The sequence below is a fragment of the Eriocheir sinensis genome, chromosome 57 (genome assembly GCF_024679095.1).
Source record: "Eriocheir sinensis breed Jianghai 21 chromosome 57, ASM2467909v1, whole genome shotgun sequence".
Classification (NCBI taxonomy): domain Eukaryota; kingdom Metazoa; phylum Arthropoda; class Malacostraca; order Decapoda; family Varunidae; genus Eriocheir; species Eriocheir sinensis.
In genome coordinates, this window is record NC_066565.1 from 7,382,406 (window position 1) to 7,405,970 (window position 23,565).

Genomic DNA, 23,565 nt, shown 5'->3' on the forward strand with positions numbered 1-23,565 from the left:
ACGAGATGAGAATGAGATACAGAATGAGATGAAAAATGGAAGAATGAGATGAGTAAAGGAAAAATGAGATGAGTAGTGGAAGAATGAGATGAATAGTGGAAGAATAAAATAAGTAGTGGAAGAATGAAATTAACAGTGGAAGAATAAATAGTGGAAGAATTAAATGAGTAGTGGAAGAATGAGATGAGAAGTAGAAGAATGAGATGAGTAGTGGAAGAATGAAATGAGTAGTGGAAGAATGAGATGAACAGTGGAAGAATGAGATGACTAGTGGAAGAATGAGATGAATAGTGGAAGAATGAAATGAATAGTGAAAGAATAAAATGAATAGTGGAAGAATGAGTATTGGAAGAATGAGATGAGTATTGGAAGAATGAGATGAGTAGTGAAAGAATGAGATGAGAAGTGGAAGAATGAGACGAGTAGTGGAAGAGTGAAATGAGTAGTGGAAGAATGAGATGAGAAGTGAAAGAATGAGATGAGAAGTGGAAGAATGAGACAAGTAGTGGAAGAATTAAATGAGTAGTGGAAGAATGAGACGAGTGGAAGAATGAGATGAGTAGTGGAAGAATAAAATGAGTAGTGGAAGAATGAGATGAGCCTCAGAAGTGGAGAATGAGATGAATAGTGAAAGAATGAGATGAGAGGTGGAAGAATGAGATGAGTAGTGGAGGAATGAGATGAGGAGGAGATTAATGAAACCTTTACCCAGACATGACATGACAGTGACATAATCCAAGCCTTTGGATTACATTGAGTAAACGTGAGAACATGGTCATAATTAGCACTTGCATCAGTGGTACTCTTGGGTGAAGCACACCACTGAAAGGCATTGATTCTTTTGCTGCAGCAATGGTTTATAAATACATGTTCCAGCTATTTTAGTGTTAGGTGACATTCTCTTGCCCCTCACCTCACAGAGGAGTAAGTAATTCACTGTAGCTGTGAGACTCAACCAGGCTCCAGGCCCAGGTGCAGCTGCCACAGCTGTGGAAAGTCAGCCATCAGTATTTCCCTTCCTCTTCTTGCTGTGGCTCCTCTCCTTTTATCACTTCACAGGCAAGCCTTCTTTCTTCCTTGTCTTACAAGATCACTTTTACCTCTCCTTCACTTCCCTTGCCCTATCAGGCTCAGCTGCTGCTAACACCCTGGTCACTATAACTACTGTAGGCAGACACACTTCAGAATAGGATCTTCATGTGCTTGGCAATGTCTGCCTTTGTCTTAAAGAACTTTCCACAAACATCACACTTGAACTCTCTAAGGCCATAGTGCCTGAAGACATGTTGATTGAGTGCCTGCTTCCTGCTGAACCTCTTCCCGCACTCTTCACACTCATGACTCTTTACACCAGTGTGTGTGTTCATCAAGGTAACCCTTCCGGATGATTTTTTTCCCACATTCCTTATATTCATAGTTCTTAACACCAGTGTGTGTAAGGGTGTGTGTATTAAGGGTACCCTTCTGGCTGAACTTTTTCCCACATACCTTACATTCATAGTTCTTCATACCTGAGTGTGTAAGGGTGTATTCATCAAGATGACACTTATGCCTGAATTTCTTCATACATTCCTTACATTCATAGTTCTTCACACCAGTGTGTGTAAGGGTGTGTCTATCAAGGTTACCCTTCAGGCTGAATTTTTTCCCACATTCCTTACATTCATAGTTCTGCACACCAGTGTGTGTAAGGGTGTGTCTATCAAGGTTACCCTTCAGGCTGAATTTTTTCCCACATTCCTTACATTCATAGTTCTTCACACCAGTGTGTGTAAGGGTGTGTGTATCAAGGGTACTCTTCTGGATGAATTTTTTCCCACATTCCATACATTCATAGTTCTTCACACCAGTGTGTGTAAGGGTGTGTGTATCAAGGTGACTCTTCTGGATGAATTTTTTCCCACATTCCTTACATTCATAGTTCTTCACACCAGTGTGTGTAAGGGTGTGATATCTTAGGCCTTCCCTTGAGGTGAATTCTTTTCCACACTCCAGACACACAAACTTCCTCTCTCCTTTGTTGCTGGAGTTGCTAGCAGCAAGTTGCTTCATCTGCTTACCTCTGACCCTCCTGGCCCCTGCAGCAGTCTGCTCCTGCTTGTCTGGAGTACTCATGCCTCTTCTTCTTCTTCTGGGGTGTTCTAGGGGGCTGTTAGGCAGTGTTGTTGTTGTTGTTATGGGCAGCGGCCAGTAGTCGCTCACATGAGCCCTGGTGTCATCCTGTGAGGGCCTCACTGGGGCGAGTGGCTGCTGCTTCCTGCCGTGAGGGGTGGACGCCTACCGCCGCCTGGTCCAAGGTGGCCGCCATGTCCAGGGAGGGAGGGAGTTGGTGTCGTGGCTGGGAGTGGAGGCGGGGCAGTGCAGCAGCAGCAGCAGGAGGTGCTCAATGGTCTCCTCGACGGTCCTGCATCAGCAGCAGCAGGTGTTCAATGGTCTCCTCGACGGTCCTGCAGCAGCAGCAGCAGCAGGAGGTGCTCAATGGTCTCCTCAACGGTCCTGCAGCAGCAGCAGCAAGAGGTGCTCAGTGGTCACCTCGATGGTCCTGCAGCAGCAGCAGCAGGAGGTGCTCAATGGTCTCCTCGACAGTCCTGCAGCAGCAGCAGCAGGAGGTGCTCAATGGTTTCCTCGACGGTCCTGCAGCAGCAGCAGCAGGTGCTCAATGGTCTCCTCGACGGTCCTGCAGCAGCAGCAGCAGGAGGTGCTCAATGGTCTCCTCGACGGTCCTGCAGCAGCAGCAGCAGCAGGTGCCGAATGGTCTCCTCGACGGTCCTGCAGCAGCAGCAGCAGGAGGTGCTCAATGGTCTCCTCGACGGTCCTGCAGCAGCAGCAGCAGGAGGTGCCCAATGGTCTCCTCGACGGTCCTGCAGCAGCAGCAGCAGGTGCCCAATAGTCTCCTCAACGGTCCTGCAGCACCAGCAGCAGGAGGTGCCCAATGGTCTCCTCGACGGTCCTGCAGCAGCAGCAGGAGGTGCCCAATGGTCTCCTCGACGGTCCTGCAGCAGCAGCAGCAGGAGGTGCCCAATAGTCTCCTCGACGGTCCTGCAGCAGCAGCAGCAGGAGGTGCCCAATGGTCTCCTCGACGGTCCTGCAGCAGCAGCAGCAGGAGGTGCCCAATGGTCTCCTCGACGGTCCTGCAGCAGCAGCAGCAGGAGGTGCCCAATAGTCTCCTCGACGGTCCTGCAGCAGCAGCAGCAGGAGGTGCTCAATGGTCTCCTCGACGGTCCTGCAGCAGCAGCAGCAGGAGGTGCCCAATAGTCTCCTCGACGGTCCTGCAGCAGCAGCAGCAGGAGGTGCTCAATGGTCTCCTCGACGGTCCTGCAGCAGCAGCAGCAGGAGGTGCCCAATAGTCTCCTCGACGGTCCTGCAGCAGCAGCAGCAGGAGGTGCCCAATAGTCTCCTCGACGGTCCTGCAGCAGCAGCAGCAGCAGCAGCAGGGGCAGTGAGGGTCGGGGACCTTCCAGGCAAGGCGGTGCACGGTGTTGTTGTTGTCCCGGCAGTGTTGCCAACTGCTCCTCAAACGCGCTAAATTGGACCCAAAACCGTTGCAATAGTTTTTTTGTAAAGTACATTTCCGCATCGGACGAAATATATTGTTATGCCGGACGTGTTACTTGGGTTCCGTGTCGCCGTCAGGAGACTCCGTGGGAGGGAGATATGTAAACACTTTGCACAGCTTCTGAACGCTGAGTCACTGCCTCGCTGACCGTCCCCCCAAGTTCCCACCATTTTGTCATGCTTTCCGTTTCCATCACAGCTCCCGTTTCCATTATTTTATCATTTGATTTATTTATTGGAGTTACTGGATAATTCTTCATATCAGATTCGTTTTCTTTTTTAGGTTGCTAATAAATATTGTTATTGTTATTAGACTATGATCAAGTACCCACATCACCGAGATATCCACTCACTGAGTAGTGATCTCTCTCTCTCTCTCTCTCTCTCTCTCTCTCTCTCTCTCTCTCTCTCTCTCTGAATGAAGTGAATATTTATTTTTTCGATAAAAAAATAGCATGTATAGTTATTATGGATGTACTCGATCATAGTCTAATAACAATAACAATATTTAGTTGCAACCTAAAAAAAATCGGACATGAAGAATTATCTATAAATCCAATAAATAAATCCGAACAATCTGGTACCGGTACCGTACCGTTTAGCTGGTACCGTTAGTACCGGTACCTGCCCACCCCTAAACTGTCTGCCAGGTGAAAGCAACAGCACACGCCGAGGCCCGAGCAGCATCCCTTCTGGCCCTGCCCAACCAGCCCCCTAAAACACCCCAGAAGAAGAAGACGACGAAGGCTCCACACCCACGGGCCAGCGCTGGGGACCTGCTGGCCAGCGACACCCTCAGCCCCAACACTGCCAGGACAACACCTCCACCACCGCCGCCGGGAAGTCTTAACCTTCTCATGCAGCAGAAGTAGGTAAGCTTCTCCTTGACAGAGTGGAATCAAAGGCTCTTCGTCTCATCAGCTCTCCTCCTCATACTGATAGTCTTCTACCTCTCAAATTCCGCCGCCATGTTGGCTCTCTATCTTCTATCGATATTTTCATGCTGACTGCTCTTCTGAACTTGCTAACTGCATGCCTCCCCTCCTCCCGCGGCCCCGCTGCACAAGACTTTCTACTCATGCTCATCCCTATACTGTCCAAACCCATTATTCAAGAGTTAACCAGCATCTTCACTCTTTCATCCCTCACGCTGGTAAACTCTGGAACAATCTTCCTTCATTCCTTCACTTGAGACCTGATATCATCTCTAATTTCCTCCTTCAGATTCTTGACATCACTGTTGATCTCCTCTAAGGCCTCGGTGGTTTTAGTTTCCAGGGCATCCATACGTCTTTCTACTTTATCCTGTCTCTTGGATGTGTTGGTTACTTGTTTGAACAATTTCCCCGCAACAATATCGCATTTGGTACAATACCAGTGAATCTTACTTACTTGATTGCTGCTCAGGAAATTATACACTGCCTCAGTGACCTCCTCACACTTTATGTGGTGCCACATTTCACATAGTTCACAGCCTAGAGCCTTGTCTTCCTCACCAACCTTAACCTTACAGACTGGGCATGTGTCTGTTTGTTTATCTGCGTCGCTATCGTCTGCCCCTGTCAGCTGATCATCCCCGCCCCCAGCCGCAAGGCTTGTTTTGCCAGATCCAACAGTATCCTTGGTTTTTGTGGCCGCCTGCTTACTAGACGGATTATTCTTCGAACGATTCATTCTTATGGCAATATTACTATTGGAGAATTCCTTCACTTTTACAGAGCTCTCACGGGCACGTCCACCCTCGACCACGACCATGGACCCTAGGCCGCCGGTGTGTGGAGGAAAAGACAACAAGGAAAGAACGAGGACAACAGCAACACACTCAGCTTCCGCAAAGGTTGGGGCCGCCTCACCTGCAGGGCTGGACAGCAGCATGAGTGGCCAGGACAAGCAGGAGCAGACTGCTGCAGGGGGCAGGAGGGTCAGTGGTCACCAGATGAAGCAACTTGCTGCTGGCAACTCCAGCAACAAAGGAGAGAGGAAGTTTGTGTGTCTGGAGTGTGGAAAAGAATTAACCACAAGGCATGGCCTCAGATATCACACCCTTACACACACTGGTGTGAAGAACTATGAATGTAAGGGATGTGGGAAACAATTCATCCAGAAGAGTCACCTTGATAGACACACCCTTACACACACTGGTGTGAAGAACTATGAATGTAAGGAATGTGGAAAAAAATTCAACCGGAAGGGTAGCCTTGATACACACACCCTTACACACACTGGTGTGAAGAACTATGAATGTAAGAAATGTGGGAAAAAATTCATCCTGAAGAGTCACCTTGATAGACACACCCTTACACACACTGGTGTGAAAAACTATGAATGTAAGGAATGTGGGAAAAAATTCATCCAGAAGAGTACCCTTGATACACACACCCTTACACACACTGGTGTGAAGAACTATGAATGTAAGGAATGTGGGAAAAAATTCACCCTGAAGGGTAACCTTGATAGACACACCCTTACACACACTGGTGTGAAGAATTTTGAATGTAAGGAATGTGGGAAAAAATTCATCCTGAAGGGTAACCTTGATAGACACACCCTTACACACACTGGTGTGAAGAACTATGAATGTAAGGAATGTGGGAAAAAATTCATCCTGAAGGGTAACCTTGATACACACACCCTTACACACACTGGTGTGAAGAACTATGAATGTAAGGAATGTGGGAAAAAATTCATCCTGAAGAGTACCCTTGATAGACACACCCTTACACACACTGGTGTGAAGAACTATGAATGTAAGGAATGTGGGAAAAAATTCATCCGGAAGAGTCACCTTGATACACACACCCTTACACACACTGGTGTAAAAAGCCATGAGTGTGAAGAGTGCGGGAAGAGGTTCAGTGTGAAGCAGGCACTCAATCGACATGTCTTCAGGCACTATGGCCTTAGAGAGTTCAAGTGTGATGTTTGTGGAAAGCTCTTTAAGACAAAGAGAGACATTGCCAGGCACATGAAGATCCACTTCTGAAGTGTGTCAGTCTACAGTAGTTATAGTGACCAAGGTAGGGAAGGGGATGGGAGGGAGAGGAAGGGGAGGAAGAGGAAGGGAAGGAAATCCCAAGGAAGGAAAAGGGAGAGTAATGTGGTGTGGCAGGGTGTGGTGTGGTGTGGCTGGGTATGGTGTATGGTGTGGCTGGGTATGGTGTGTGGTGTGACTGGGTGTGGTGTGTGTTGGGGCTGGGTATGGTGTGGTGTGTGGTGCGGCTGGGTATGGTGTGGTGTGGTGTGTGGTGCGGCTGGGTATGGTGTGGTGTGGTGTGTCGTGCGGCTGGGTGTGGTGTGTGGTGCAGCTCGGTTTGGTGTGGTATGTGGTGTGATTGGGTATGGTGTGGTGTGTGGTGTGATTGGGTATGGTGTGGTGTGGTGTGTGGTGTGGCTGGGTATGGTGTGGTGTGGTGTGTGGTGCGGCTGGGTGTGGTGTGGTGTGGGAGGATTTGACTCGGCGACTTTTTTTTACCTCGCTGTTGGTGGTGTTTGCAGAAGGACAAGCAGGACCCGGACGGTGACATCATTATGAGGCTTGAGTACGGTCTCCTGAACTCCTCGTCCCTGGAGCTGATTGGTGAGTTGGCGACCCTGTTTTTTCTTTGTTCGCATGTCTCTCTGTCTCTATCTCTGGTTGTGGCTTTTAATTGATGGGTCTGTCTATGTCTGTGTCTCTGGATGTTTTATTTGCTTCTCATTTTCTCTCTCTCTGTCTGGGTCTCTCTTTGTCTTTGTCTGTCTCTGTTTTTCTCTCATTTTCTCTCCCTGTGTGTCTCTGTCTCTCTGGATGTTTTATTTGCTTCTCATTTTCTCTGTCTGTCTGTCTGTCTGTCTCTCTGTGTCTTTGTCTGTCTCTGTCTCTCTCTGGATTTCTGTAGCTTTTCGTGATGGTTGTTTTTTTCTGTTTTTATTTTCTCTGTGTCTGTCTCTGTTTGCGTCTCTGTGTCTTTCTTTGTCTGTCTCTATCTCTCTGGATTTCTGTAGCTTTTAGTGCTAATGGTTGTTTTATCTACTTCTCATTTTCTCTGTGTCTGTCTCTTTGGTAGTATTGCTTTCCTTCTCTTTCTCTACTTATCCCTGTTTCATTTTCCTCCGTTCTCATTTTTTGTTCTCTTTCTGTTCTTATGTCTTATTTTTTCACCGTTTTCCTTTCATTCTTTTCGTTTTTCATTTCTCTCTTCCTCTCCTTGTCTTAGTTTTCCCTTTTCATTTCTTCTTCTTCCTTTTGCTGTCTCATTTTCTCTGTGTCTGGCTCTCTGGATTTCTGTAGCTTTTATTTATTTATTTATTTTTACAACAAAGGAGACGGCTCAAGGGCAACAAAAAGTGCATAGAAAAAAAAGGCCCGCTACTCACCGCTGCCATAATAGACGAAAGTAAAGAGTGGCCAAGAGAGAGGTCAATTTGTGGTGGAGAGGTGTCTTGATAATGGCTGTTTTATGTCTACTTCTCATTTGGTCTCTGTCTGTCTCTATCTCTGGGTTTCTGTAGCTTGTTGTGATAGTTCTCTTTCTTCAACCATCTTAACGGCCCCAAAATTTCTTCTGATGAGAGTATGAGGTCAGCCTCTGAGGACAGGTGACACTCTCTCTCTCTCTCTCTCTCTCTCTCTCTCTCTCTCTCTCTCTCTCTTCTGGAAAAACAAATTGAATAGGTAACCTGGTGCGCACTTTCTCCGCAGAGCAACCCACGTGTACCTCCCCAGTCCAATGGTGAGCCTGGCGCCGCCCCTCGTGGTCTTCCAGCCTCCTCACCAGTGCATCTTCCGCTCCTCCGAGCTTGTGTATAACTTGACCAACCAGTGATGAGGTGAGTGAGGGAAGGGAACAGAAGGGAAGGGAGAGAAAAGGAAGAGAAGGTTAAGAAAGGGAAGGGAAGGTTAAGGAAGGGAAGAGAAGGGAAGGTCAAGGAAGGGAAGGGAAGGTCAAGGAAGGGAAGGGAAGAGAAGGGAAGGTCAAGGAATGGAAGAACATAAGAACATAAGAACGTAGGAGTCTCCAAGAGGCCGGTAGGCCTGTACAAGGCAGCTCCTTTGAACCTAAGCTCTCGTGTATCTAACCCCACCTAATATCGCTGTCCATGAATTTATCTAATCTATTTTTGATTAGAAGAAGAGAAGAGAAAGAAAGGGAAGGGAAGAGAGAGGAAAGGAAAGGGAAGAGAGGAGAAGGGAATGGAAGGTCAAGGAAGGAAAGGGAAGGGAGTGGAATGAAAGGGAAGGGAAGGGAGAGAAAGATAAGGGAAGGGAGAGGAATCAGAATCAGAAACTTTATTTCCATTTTATACAATGGTTATTCTTTACAGGCTTAAAACTATTGATCATAGTATATAGAGTGGACCCCCCCCCCCCCAAGGCGGGGACTCTGAGGCAGGATGAAGGTGCGCCATTTTGAAATTTGGGAAAAGATGTCTACATAGTTTGTCTATTTTTGATCTGTTGTCTGTCTGGAAAGCCTTACCTAACATCTCCTAACTTAACCTATCCTCCCTTACCCTAGCCAAGAAGTCACCCGCCGCAGCCGCCGAAGGGAAGGACGGAGGAACAGCCGCCAACTCCATCGCTGGCGGCTCCACGTCTACTCTCGTCTCCTCCTCCTCCTCCTCCTCTCTCAACATGGACGGTCGAAAAAGGATGTTTAGTGTGGAGGTGTTTGATTGGGGTATGTGGGTTGGTGTTTATAATTTCATTTGTGTGTGTGTGTGTGTGTGTGTGTGTGTGTGTGTGTGTGTGTGTGTGTGTGTGTGTGTGTGTGCTACCCTTCCCTCCCTCCCTCACCCCAATGTTTGTCTCTAGGTGTTTGTAGGCGATAAGATGACCTTTCAACACACCTTCTTTCTTTCCTTTATTCTTTCCCTCTTTACAACGTTATTGTAAGTATACGTAACCTTAAACTAATGAAATACAAGTTACGTGAACCCTACCCTCGAGATATGTTATTTTGATCTCTGTACGTATAGGCAAGATTACGTCTCTTAAACTAACGATATATAAGTTATGTCAACCTTAACCTGCGAGGTGTTTGTATAAGTAATCTCATTTCACTGGTATGTTTGTATAAGTAACCTCAATTCACTGGTATGTTTGTATAAGTAACCTCAATTCACTGGTATGTTTGTATAAGTAACCTCAATTCACTGGTATGTTTGTATAAGTAACCTCAATACACTGGTATGTTTGTATAAGTAACCTCAGTTCACTGGTATGTTTGTCTAAGTAACCACAATTCACTGGTATATTTGTATAAGTAACCTCAATTCACTGGTATATTATAAGTAACCTCATTTCATTTCATATGTTACCTTGATCTGTATGTATAGGGAAGATTATGTCATTTAAACTGATGGAATATAATTTGTCAACCTTACTTACGAGATGTTTCTATAAGTAACTTCAATTCACACTTTGATCTCTGTACGTCGAGGCAAGGTTACGTCAGCCCAGCACTCACTGTTTGCTTATTTCTCGTCTTTACGTAGACGTAACATTACGATCCTTATATTGTTGTAGGACTTGTGTTGTGGAGAGGAAGTATTGCTATAGGACTTGTGTTGTGGAGAGGAAGTATTGCTGTAGGACTTGTGTTGCGGAGAGGGAGTATTGCTATAGGACTTGTGTTGTGGAGAGGAAGTATTGCTGTAGGACTTGTGTTGTGGAGAGGAAGTATTGCTATAGGACTTGTGTTGTGGAGAGGAAGTATTGCTGTAGGACTTATGTTGTGGAGAGGAAGTATTGCTATAGGACTTGTGTTGTGGAGAGGAAGTATTGCTGTAGGACTTGTGTTGCAGAGAGGAAGTATTGCTGTAGGACTTGTGTTGTGGAGAGGAAGTATTGCTGTAGGACTTGTGTTGTGGAGAGGAAGTATAGCTGTAGGACTTGTGTTGTGGAGAGGAAGTATTGCAGTAGGACTAGTGTTGCAGAGAGGAAGTATTGCTGTAGGACTTGTGTTGTGGAGAGGAAGTATTGCTATAGGACTTGTGTTGTGGAGAGGAAGTATTGTTGTAGGACTTGTGTTGTGGAGAGGAAGTATTGCTGTAGGACTTGTGTTGTGGAGAGGAAGTATTGCTGTAGGACTTGTGTTGTGGAGAGGAAGTATTGCTGTAGGACTTGTGTTGTGGAGAGGAAGTATTGCTGTAGGACTTGTGTTGTGGAGAGGAAGTATTGCTGTAGGACTTGTGTTGCGGAGAGGAAGTATTGCTGTAGGACTTGTGTTGTGGAGAGGAAGTATTACTGTAGGACTTGTGTTGTGGAGAGGAAGTATTGCTATAGGACTTGTGTTGTGGACAGACAAACAACATAATATAATCTGATAAGGGAAGTAAGAGTGTTATAAAAATTGCAACAGTTTGTCAGAAAGGCCTATTTTTAACCCCTTGACTGTGGATTTCCTACAAGAAGACATCACCAAGCTTTAGGAGTGGAACAAAAAGTGGCTGCTACAATGCAAAGATGAAAAATGTAAAGTCCTGAACCTTGGGAGGGGATATCCAGCACACCAATACCGCATGGGAAACACTCCACTATCCACCACAGAGGGAGAGAAAGACCTGGGAGTGTATGTTACCAGGCTACCAGTGAAGGGATATCCAGCACACCAATACCACATGGGAAACACTCCACTATCCACCACAGAGGCAGAGAAAGACCTGGGAGTGTATGTTACCAGGCTACCACTGAAGGGATATCCAGCACACCAATACCACATGGGAACCACTCCACTATCCACCACAGAGGGAGAGAAAGACCTGGGAGTGTATGTTACCAGGCTACCAGTGAAGGGATATTCAGCACACCAATACCACATGGGAAACACTCCACTATCCACCACAGAGGCAGAGAAAGACCTGGGAGTGTATGTTACCAGGCTACCACTGAAGGGATATCCAGCACACCAATACCACATGGGAACCACTCCACTATCCACCACAGAGGCAGAGAAAGACCTGGGAGTGTATGTTACCAGGCTACCACTGAAGGGATATCCAGCACACCAATACCACATGGGAAACACACCAATATCCACCACAGAGGCAGAGAAAGACCTGGGAGTGTATGTTGCCAGGCTACCAGTGAAGGGATATCCAGCATACCAATACCACATGGGAAACGCACCACTATCCACCACAGAGGCAGAGAAAGACCTGGGAGTGTATGTTACCAGGCTACCACTGAAGGGATATCCAGCACACCAATACCACATGGGAAACACTCCACTATCCACCACAGAGGCAGAGAAAGACCTGGGAGTGTAAGTTACCAGGCTACCAGTGAAGGGATATCCAACATACCAATACCACATGGGAAACACTCCACTATCCACCACAGAGGCAGAGAAAGACCTGGGATTATATGTAACCAGGCTACCAGTGAAGGGATATCCAGCACACCAATACCACATGGGAAACACTCCAATATCCACCACAGAAGTAGAGAAAGACCTGGGAGTGTATGTTACCAGGCTACCAGTGAAGGGATATCCAGCACACTGATACCACATGGGACACACTTCACTATCCACCACAGAGGCAGAGAAAGACCTTGGAGTGTATGTTACCAGGCTACCAGTGAAGGAATATCCAGCACACCAATACCACATGGGAAACACTCTACTATCCACCACAGAGGCAGAGAAAGACATGGGAGTGTATGTTACCAGGCTACCACTGAAGGAATATCCAGCACACCAATACCACATGGGAAACACGCCACTATCCACCACAGAGGTAGAGAAAGACCTGGGAGTGTATGTTACCAGGCTACCAGTGAATGGATATCCAGCACACCAATACCACATGGGTAACACTCCACTATCCACCACAGAGGCAGAGAAAGACCTGGGATTATATGTTACCAGGCTACCAGTGAAGGGATATCCAGCACACCAATACCACATGGGAAACACTCCACAATCCACCACAGAGGCAGAGAAAGGCCTGGGAGTATAATTATGTTACCAGGCTACCAGTGAAGGGATATCCAGCACACCAGTACCACATGGGAAACACTCCACTTTCCACCACAGAGGCAGAGAAAGACCTGGGAGTGTATGTTACCAGGCTACCAGTGAAGGGATATCCAGCACACCGATACCACATGGGAAACACTTCACTATCCACCACAGAGGCAAAGAAAGACCTTGGAGTGTATGTTACCAGGCTACCAGTGAAGGGATATCCAGCACACCAATACCACATGGGAAACACGCCAATATCCACCACAGAGGCAGAGAAAGACCTGGGAGTGTGTGTTATGAGGCTACCAGTGAAGGGATATCCAGCACACCAATACCACATGGGAAACACTCCAATATCCACAACAGAGGCAGAGAAAGACCTGGGAGTGTATGTTACCAGGCTACCAGTGAAGGGATATCCAACATACCAACACCACATAGGAAACACTCCACTATCCACCACAGAGGCAGAGAAAGACCTGGGATTATATTTTACCAGGCTACCAGTGAAGGGATATCCAGCACACCAATACCACATGGGAAACACTCCAATATCCACCACAGAAGTAGAGAAAGACCTGGGAGTGTATGTTACCAGGCTACCAGTGAAGGGATATCCAGCACACTGATACCACATGGGACACACTTCACTATCCACCACAGAGGCAGAGAAAGACCTTGGAGTGTATGTTACCAGGCTACCAGTGAAGGGATATCCAGCACACCAATACCACATGGGAAACACTCCAATATCCACCACAGAGGCAGAGAAAGACCTGGGAGAGTATGTTACCGAGCTACCACTAAAGGAATATCTAGCACACCAATACCACATGGGAAACACGCCAATATCCACCACAGAGGCAGATAAAGACCTGGGAGTGTATGTTACCAGGCTACCAGTGAAGGGATCTCCAGCACACAAATACCACATAGGAAACACTCCACTATCCACCACAGAGGCAGAGAAAGACCTGGGAGTGTATGTTACCAGGCTACCAGTGAAGGGATATCCAGCACACCAATACCACATGGGTAACACTCGACAATCCACCACAGAGGCAGAGAAAGACCTGGGAGTGTATGTTACCAGGCTACCAGTGAAGGGATATCCAGCACACCAATACCACATGGGTAACACTCGACAATCCACCACAGAGGCAGAGAAAGACCTTGGAGTGTATGTTACCAGGCTACCAGTGAAGGGATACCCAACATACCAATACTACATGGGAAACACTCCACTATCCACCACAGAGGCAGAGAAAGACCTGGGATTATATGTCACCAGGCTACCAGTGAAGGGATATCCAGCACACCAATACCACATGGGAAACACTCCACTATCTACCACAGAGGCAGAGAAAGGCCTGGGAGTATAATTATGTTACCAGGCTACCAGTGAAGGGATATACAGCACACCAATACCACATGGGAAACACTCCACTATCCACCATACAGGCAGAGAAAGGCCTTGGAGTGTATGTTACCAGGCTACTGGTGAAGGGATATCCAGCACACCAATACCACATGGGAAACACTCCACTATCCACCATAGAGGCAGAGAAAGTCCTAGGAGTGTATGTTACCAGGCTACCAGTGAAGGGATATCCAGCACACCAGTACCACATGGGAAACACTCCACTATCCACCACAGAGGCAGAGAAAGGCCTGGGAGTGTATGTTACCAGGCTACCAGTGAAGGGATATCCAGCACACCAGTACCATATGGGAAACACTCCACTATCCACAACAGAGGCAGAGAAAGGCCTGGGAGTATAATTATGTTACCAGGCTACCAGTGAAGGCAAAATCAAAATTTTTTTTTTTTTTTTTTTTTTTTTTTTTTACATGTGGCCTACAGCGCCGGTAGGCTAATCCATATGAGCCTGATGGTCGGCCCTAGCCCGTCATGGCGCAGGCAATTGTTTATAGTGGTGCCATTATTATTATTGGCTCATGCTGCCCCCCGGAGCTCATTCTTGATTCCACTTGTGCTGCAGAGTTTCTTCTACCGTCCGGGTTGATAGGTGGTCTTCAGGACAGCATGTGGGTAGTCTTAGGCCACTTGGCGGTGACTGAAAAATCCCATGTGGTTAGCGGCGGATTCGAACCATCATGGACAACGCACCGAATGCGAGGCTGGCACGCTAACCACTCAGCCACTGCCTCCCCTGAATGTATGCCTACATTTTTTTTTATGGTAAAGGAAACAGCTGAGGGCAGTAAATGAAGCAGGAGTCACATCACGGCAGCCACTATAAATAAAGTTCGCCCGTTCCGCTAATGGGCTGGGGCCGTCCAAGAGGGCCTACTGGTTCTACAGGCAGACGGGATAGACAGGAAGCTGATGAGAAAATAGAATTCCCAAACCAATTCTGGTGTGTGTCTTTATGCATGTGTGTGTGTGTGTGTGTGTGTGTGTGTGTGTGTGTGTGTGTGTGTGTGTGTGTGGACTAGAACAAACAAACAAAAAACATAGACCAATAGTTACATTAGGAAGACATACTCAAAAAGGAAAAAAACTTATTCATGGAAACCAACAAGGAAAGGTTAGATACTGAGGAAGGGAGGAAGAACAAAGGGGTGGAATAAGATAACATGTGCTTGTGTGCTTAGAACTGAGTGTTGGAAGATCAAGACAGGAAGGAAGGGCATGATTGCAGGCTGCTGGAAAATACAATACAATACATTACGATAGATTACAGTATGGAAAGTATGTACCTGCCTCTAATAGTACATACTGAGGATGATATGTAGCTACTTCTTCCATCCTCACAATTAATACAGGAAGGAAGGGCATGATTGCAGGCTGCTGGAAAATACAATACAATACATTATGATAGATTACAGTATGGAAAGTATGTACCTGCCTCTAATAGTATATACAGAGGATGATATGTAGCTACTTCTTCCATCCTCACAATTAATATAGGAAGGAAAGGCATGATTGCAGGCTGCTGGAAAGTACAAAAAGATACATTGCAATAGATTACATCATGGAATAATAGTGTGTAGCTATACTAATACAGAGGATAATATGTAGCTACTTCTTCCATCCTCACAACGAAGGCAGCATTTCCAGACAGTAAGTAACAGCATAATCGCAAACCTCTGGAAGATACAAAGTGGCACAAAGTGAAAACATAATTGGAAGCTGCTGCTGGAAATTACGAAAAGGACATTACGAGATGAAACACAACAGACCAGCGTGCTTCCTCCTTCCTCTGAATTATGGCAAAATCTCTTGGACAGGAACTGAAAAGAAAATGACAAACTGTTGGAAAAATACAAAGAACTACTGGGAAAGAAATGGATGCAAGGTGATAGATTATGTTATGAAATGGGAAAATAATACATGAGCTAACTGTCCCTTCCCCTGAATAGAGACACATAAGGTAATGCCAAAAAAATAAAGACACTAGACCAGTGGCTCCCAAACTTTTCACATGATGCCCCCTATTGATTTATAAGAAATCCTCACGCCCCACATCATTTGTTACTCCTTCGTGTGTGTGTGTGTGTGTGTGTGTGTTTATTTCTTGCAAAACTGGAATTTTTGGTAGATGGAATCACGCCCTCTCTTTACTTAGCTCACGCCCCCCAGATTGGGAACCACTGCACCAGACGATAGATTGTCACGAAATAGGGCAATGATATGTGGGGTCATCAGTACAGGTGTGGGGTCATCAGAGCAGGTGTAGGGTTGGCAGGGCAGGTGTGGGCCCATCAAGGATTATTGTCAGGACAGGTGTGGGGCTGTCATGGCAGGTGTGGGATTTTCAGGGCAGGTGTGAGGATGTCAGGGCAGGTGTGGGATTGTCAGGCCAGGTGTGGGGCTGTCAGGGCAGGTGTGGTGTCATCAGTGCAGGTTTGGGGTCGTCAGGGTAGGTGTGGGGCCATCATGGAAGGTGTTGGATCGTCAGGGCAGGTGTGGGGCTTTCAAAGCAGGTGTGAGGATTTCAGGGCAGGTGTGGGATTGTCAGAGCAGGTTTGGGGCTGTCAGGGCAGGTGTGGTCTCGTCAAGGCAAGTGTGGGTGTGTCAGGGCTGGTGTTGTGTCATCAGTGCAGGTTTGGGGTCGTCACGGTAGGTGTGGGCCCATCATGGGAGGTGTTGGATCGTCACGGCAGGTGTGGGGCCGTCATACTCACAGATACTCACAGATGACTTCTGGAAGAGGCCCCTTCAGGCCTGTGACTCCAGTTCCAAACTTACTATATCCTGGTCTGGGTGCCGGACGCGCTGGCCAGCTTCAATACTTGCTCTGTGAGGGCAGATATGTGGGGCCATACGTCAATGCAGGTGTGGGTTGTCAAGGCAGGTGTGGGGCCGTACATCACGGCAGGTGTGGGACTGTCAGGGCAGGTATTTGGCCGTCATGGCAGGTGTGGGACAGTCAGGGCGGGTGTGGGGGCATCATGGCAGGTGTGGGACTGTCAGGGCAGGTGTTGGGCCGTCATGGCAGGTGTGGGACAGTCAGGGCAGGTGTGGGGCCGTCATGGCAGGTGTGGGACTGTCAGGGCAGGTGTTGGGCCGTCACGGCAGGTGTGGAACTGTCAGGGCAGGTGTTGGGCCGTCAGGGCAAGTGTGCGATCGTGAGGGCAGGTGTGGCCGTGTAGGGCCGTCATGGCAGGTGTGGGACTGTCCAGGCAGGTGTGGGGCCGTCATGGCAGGTGTGTGACTGTCAGGGCAGGTACGTGTTGGGCGGTCATGGCAGGTGTGCGACTGTCAGGGCAGGTGTGGGGCCATCGGGGCAGGTGTGCGATCGTCAGCGCAGGTGTGGGGGCATCAGGGCAGGTGTGGGGCCGTCATGGCAGGTGTGGGACTGTCAGGGCAGGTGTGGGGCTGCCAGGGCAGGCGTGTGCATGGGGCCGTCAGGGCAGGTGTGTTGCCGTCATGGTGCCTTCCTGTGGTCAGGGGCCGTCTGTCTTGCCCATAATTGCGCCCCAACCTTACCTATGACACACACCCGTGTAAGGCATTGTGCTGCCAAAACATGTGTGTGTATTGTACGCAGGAAATGACGAACCCCCCAACCTTACGTACCCTTATACCCGTATAATGCACTGCACTGCCAGATTCGTGTTGCCTTGGGTACCTGGCTATACAGTAACCAGCAGATAACATTATTACGTCTGATGTGGAAATATATTTACAATTTGTATCGTTTGTGGTCCAATGTAGCGTGTTTGAGGCTCGTGCGTGTAGCGGAAAGTTCCAGTTGGCAACACTGCCAGGTGACAACAACAACACGCGCCGAGGCCCGAGCAGCATCCCTTCTGGCCCTGCCCAACCAGCCCCCTAAAACACCCCAGAAGAAGAAGACGACGAAGGCTCCACACCCACGGGCCAGCGCTGGGGACCTGCTGGCCAGCGACACCCTCAGCCCCAACACTGCCAGGACAACACCTCCACCACCGCCGCCGGGAAGTCTTAACCTTCTCATGCAGCAGAAGTAGGTAAGCTGTCCTGCACAAGACAGGCCGCCCTCCACTCATAAGAACATAAGAACATAGGGAAACTGCAAGAGGCCGGGTGGCCTACACAGGGCAGCTCCAGAATCCCCCCCACTACTCACGATGGGTGAGGTGTAGTTACAGGGGTTACAGGTAGAGGCTTGATCCTCGTTATACCGGCGGTACTAGGCACGCATCCAGTACCCCGTCACCCTACTGCACCCACACCTCACTGCCACCTGTCGTCCTCGTCCATGTAGCTATCCAGGGTTAAGATTCGTTTTAGGTCCGTGCCAGTATCTCATTACCTACCTTATGAAACATCAGTATCTCTTCATATATCTTTTCGGCAAAACTTAAGAATAACCACTACAAACCAATATTCGTAGTAATTTAGCACGTGAAAGAATTATCATTATAATGCATTTTCGTATACGTTTTACCTTGGGGAGGGGCCAGGGGGGCAAGCCTCTTTAATTATAGAGTTAGGTGGCTTGGATTTTCTAAGTCCATTGTTATTGTTTCACAACCGCCTCTATACACAGACTGAGCCTCATACCTGCCTTGCAGTGCACCCTACAAACTAGTTCCTAAGTCAGTAATATCCAAAATGCGCATGGATTATAACAATTTCGGACAAAAACGGTCTTTTAAGAGTTTTACGTTATTTTTTCTCTATATTAAAGCAACTAATGCCGCAGCTATTTGTATTTTCTAATACATTCGTAAAATATTACTACCGAGGGTATCAGCGGCAGCACCTAACGGTGGGTTCCTGAAGTCAGTTGTTTTCAAGCCGCCATAATGGATGGAAGGCCCGACACTCACTCCCTCAAAATATCAGTCTACTTTACCTTTCGGTAAGTGTTAACTGAGTATTTAACCTCTTTATTGGTGTGCATGTAGGTTGACAAAAGGACCGATTACTATCCCAGTACCGGGTCCAACAAAGACACGGGCGTGTCATGTGTCACATGGTGTGACAAGCACGTGTCAGAAAACAAACGGATATTGTTCAATGCGAGATACTTTTAGTGGAGTTTGAGTAAAATGGAGGCCAGGGTCATACGTAGCAGTCGGTAAGTCACTCCCGCGTCAATTAACAGCAGGAGCGTCAGTTCGATCTGGATGACAGCTGTCACAAATCTGTTTTATTTTGTACCTTAAACTACTCGGTAAAAATTATCTAGCATCAACTTACAAGAAGTGGACGGGTTAACCATCAGTATTGTACCATATGTAATTATGAAACATGACATTTCCCAAGAGTTGCTCGACTACGATTGGGGTGGTGGGGTGGGGGTTCAACTACGCTGACCATCCAATTGCACACCCTACACTCGTCAACAGACCCGCTGCGGCGGCTGCTACGTTATATAGCCTATAGGAATAGATTAAAAGAGTATACGTTAGGGAATTTCCTTTCTTTAGAGATTAGGGATTTTTCCCGATTTTGGGGATTTTTGTAGGGACATTTTGAAAGCCCATTTTTCAGTGATTTGGCCGTCCACCAAAACCACTGTTCCCTACAGGGATTAATCGAGCTAACGACCACCAAAACCACAGCTCCCTAAAGGGATTAATCGAGCTAACGCCGCCGCCGCAAAATAGCTCGCATTCATTACCTGCCGTATGAAGCATCACTAGGTCTTCATATATTTTTTTTCTACAAACGTTTGGTTAGCGACGGTACGCTTGGTTAGCAACGGTGCGCTTGGTTAGCGTTGGTATGCTTGGTTAGCGATGGTACGCTTGGTTAGCGATGGTACGCTTGGTTAGCGATGGTACGCTTGGTTAGCGATGGTATGCTTGGTTAGCGACTAGCCCACGCATGTGAGACCAGGTCCACCACGCGTGGTTATTTTTTTTTTTAGAACACGCAGCCCAACGGCTGCCGTGCTGAGGGCCGGGTATAGCCCGGGCCTGTTCAGCCCTAGTCCCGGATGACCTTGAGTCATGGCTCAGGGCTGTTTTGTGGTGGTTACCGATGGTATGCTAGGTTAGCGATTACCCCACGCATGTGACTATACGGTAGGGAATCTCCTTACTTTCGAGACATGGGAATTTTTCCTGATTTAGGGATTTTTCTAGGGAAATTTTGGAAGGCCATTTTTCAGTGATATGGGCTCCCCCCCCCCAATACCCCGGTTCCCCACAGTTCCCCAGGCTTGTCTTGGGGGATTGGGGGGGCTGGGGTGGTGGAGGGGGTGGAGTGGTGATTCTTAAGATTTACCGTTTGGTTGGAGTAGTTTAAATATCCTCCCCGGCCCTAAACCCTCTGCGAGCTATTTTACGGCTGCGGCGGCTGGAGCGTCGCCATGCCAGCACCAGGAGGCGACGCGCTTCCGTAAACATTATCCCCTATTTTCAAGAGTAAAAAAAAAGTCCTTAAATTGGATTTTCAAAGCGTTTCCATGACTGTTGAAGGTTTGTAGAAAAGATATATGAAGAGATACTGAGGTTTCTTAAAGTAGATTATGAGATACTGGCACGGACCTAATACGAATCTTTACCCTATCCAGTCTACTCTTAAAACAAGCTATCGTCCCTGCACTAACTATGTGATTGCTGAGTCTATTCTATTCCCCCACCACCCTATTACTAAACCAATGCTTGCCTATATCTCCTAAATCTATACTTTTCTAATTTAAATCCATTGCTGCGAGTTCTATCCTGCTGGCTAATTCTCAGTACTTTACTTATATCGCCTTTGTTGTAACCCTTGACCCATTTGAATACTTCTATCAGATCTTCCCGCACTCTTCGGCTCTCTAGTGAATGTAAGTTTAGATGTTTCAGCCTATTTTGATATGGGAGGTTCCTCAGCCCCTGAATCATCTTGGTCATCCTCCTCTGAACTGAGTCTAGCAAGTTGATGTCCATTCTGTAGAGGCAGCTCCTTTGACCCTAAGGTCCCGTGTATCTAACCCCACCTAATATCGCTGTCCATGAATTTATCTAGTCTATTTTTGAATGTGACAATTGTATTGGCACTCACCACGTGACTGCTTAGCCTATTCCACTCATCCAGCACCCTGTTTGTAAACCAATTTTTGCCTGTGTCCCTGTTGAATCTGAATTTATCCAGTTTAAACCCATTACTTCGTGTCCTACCCGGTTCTCTTACCAACAAAACCTTATGAATGTCTCCTTTATTAAAGCCCTTCATCCATTTATAAACCTCGATCATGTCTCCATGCACCCTTCGCCTTTCTAGAGAATGCAAGTTTAACTGTTTGAGTCTTCCCTTGTATGGCAAGTTTCTCAACCCCTGAATCATCTTAGCCATCCTCCTCTGCACCGATTCTAACATTTTGATATCCATTCTATAGTAAGGTGACCAGAACTGAACCGCATAGTCAAGATGAGGTCTAACTAATGCTAAATATAGTTTGAGGAAGACTTCGGGGCTTTTGTTGCTTACGCTCCTTGAAATAAATCCCAGTACCCTATTTGCTCGATATCTAGCTTGAATGCATTGTGCCCTTGGACGGAGATCAGAGCTCACTAAGACCCCTAAATCCCTCTCGCACCCAGACCTGCTTTTGAGAGTGTCATTTAAGCAATAGTTATGTGAGGGGTTGTTCCTACCGACCGTCAGAATACTGCACTTCCCTACATTGAACTCCATCTGCCATTTATCCACCCAGTCATACAATCTGTTGAGTTCACCCTGGAGAATACTAGCGTCCTGATCCGACTCAATTACTCTACCAATCTTGGTATCATCTGCAAATTTACTAACATCACTACCATAGCTGGGCACGATAACAGAAAACCTTATAACCGATAACTGATAATGAAAAACCTTAACGGTGATAACCGATATTCGTTAAATGGAGACACAAATATAGTCGATAACCGATACCCGATATAAATCCACAATTCCGATACTAGCTTGTGATAAGTCCGATAGGCGAAAACGATACTATATTGATATTTCAAATAAAAAACATAGGTGAATTCAAATTTTCGTTATCCGTATTTTAGAAAACTTACAAAACCTGAAAACCACACGTTGACACGTACATATGGACGGTAATACTAGAACGTTGAAACGGTGTTGTGTTATTTGGCGTCACCGTTAAAGCTGGCGCTTTGTTTACAAACACTGGTCGCCGTGAACTGCATGCTCAGACCAGCAGCGTGAATTTGTACAGTCTCACAAAGCTTTAAACCGTAATTAAGAGTTGCTGGAAGGCTGAATCAGATATACAGTACCACTACCACCATCCTCGCTGTTTCTAGAACGACACTCGATCTGTACTAGTTGTATTTATATGTACAGAGTGTCGTTCTTGAAACAGCGAGATGGTGGTGATCTATGTTTAATTTAGCTTTCCAGCAACTCTTAATGTGTTAAAAAGCTTTGTGAGACTGTACAGGTCTACACTTACTGGTCGGAGCATGCGCAGTTCACGAGAGACCAGTGTTTGTAAACAAAAGCGCCAGCTTTTGACGATGGGACACCAAATAACACAACACCGGGTGCCTTCAATACCATGGCATGCTCACAAACGAATATGGAATATCAAATTTGAGGCAGTGAATAATCATTCTAGGGGCATAGTTAAATGAATTTTCTATTTAATATATTCCTTTTTGAGTAACATAAAAAATAACCTAGTGTTTTAATTTTGATGATCTAAGTAGTCCCTTAGCTCCTCCCTCATGTTGCATGTGACCTTTTCTTCATTTGATGTTCCTAGCCTCAAAGCACTGCACTTTTCAGGGTGGAACTCCAACAACCACTTCCCCGACCAATGTTGCATCCTGTAGAGATCTTCCTGCAGTCTAACACAGTCCTCTCTCTTACCAGTTTGTCTCGATAACTGATGACTGCGTATTTTGAGTAATTATCAAACCCAAAAGTCAGACCCACGTCTGCACCAAATAACTTTTTTCATATTGGTTACTTTATTCAATTAGCGAATTCAGTTAGCGCGACCGCGTTCATCCACCTAATTCTCTCGCTAAATGGGGCTCTACTGTATAATACAGAATGTGTCGTCGGCTGTAGGCATATGCAGGCACGGATATGGGGGTGGGGAGCCAGATGACCCGGGCCCCCCCAAAAAAAATATTAGGATAACTAAAATATTTGAAATACCCATGAATTGAGAAAACATAAAATATATTTAAGATACCCCTAAGAAGCTAGAGAGCTGGGGAGCGAAGCCGGCCGCCGCTAGATAGCTCTGGACGCTGTCCTCCAAACTTTAAAAAAAATTCCTCCTCTGTGGTTCCTTGGGCTTTACTATGCGGAGGTGGACGGGATGCTCAGGCAAGATTTAAATTTTTTCGGTGTCTGATGTAATTTTTCACTCCTGCAGGGCCTGGGCACAATGGGCACCGCGCTCTTATGGCCCCGCACTCATCTAACAATCTATATACTCGTACAGGGCCGTAGTACGCCGTACCTAGGGGGGGGGGGGAGGGGCGGGGCGTGTTGGACGACCCCCCATCTGCTAAAATGTCCACTTTCTGAGAGAGTCAAAACGAAAACTGGTACCTTTCTGTTGCATTTCTGGAGAACTCAGGATTTTCTTTATTTATTTTCAGTATTTAAGTTCCGGAATCATATATTGAATATTATAGAGTA

The 23,565-nt window shown here is 46.9% G+C and overlaps 1 long non-coding RNA gene across 1 annotated transcript in view; it reads right to left on the minus strand.

Annotated features, from left to right (window-relative positions):
* Positions 1 to 23,565, minus strand: part of LOC126984767 (uncharacterized) — a 120,969-nt gene that overhangs the window by 87,487 nt on the left and 9,917 nt on the right. The window contains exon 4 of the long non-coding RNA XR_007737650.1: positions 9,620 to 9,712. This is a non-coding gene — a long non-coding RNA (uncharacterized LOC126984767). The remainder of the gene's footprint in view (positions 1 to 9,619; positions 9,713 to 23,565) is intronic.